The following is a 265-nucleotide window of genomic DNA, read 5'->3' as shown; positions in this document are numbered from 1 at the left end:
ACTGACCGGGGCAGGGGTGGGTGGGTGACCGGGGCAGGGGTGGGTGGGTGACTGACTGGGGCAGGGGGGGTGACTGATTGGGGCAGGGGGGGTGACTGATTGGGGCAGGGGGGGTGACTGATTGGGGCAGGGGGGGTGACTGATTGGGGCAGGGGGGGTGACTGATTGGGGCAGGGGGGGTGACTGATTGGGGCAGGGGGGTGACTGATTGGGGCAGGGGGGGTGACTGATTGTGGGGGGGGGGGTACCTCTGGTGTCACACACA

The sequence above is a fragment of the Ascaphus truei genome, unplaced genomic scaffold (assembly GCF_040206685.1).
Source record: "Ascaphus truei isolate aAscTru1 unplaced genomic scaffold, aAscTru1.hap1 HAP1_SCAFFOLD_1855, whole genome shotgun sequence".
In the NCBI taxonomy this organism is placed as follows: Eukaryota; Metazoa; Chordata; class Amphibia; order Anura; family Ascaphidae; genus Ascaphus; species Ascaphus truei.
This window is presented reverse-complemented; position numbering follows the sequence as displayed.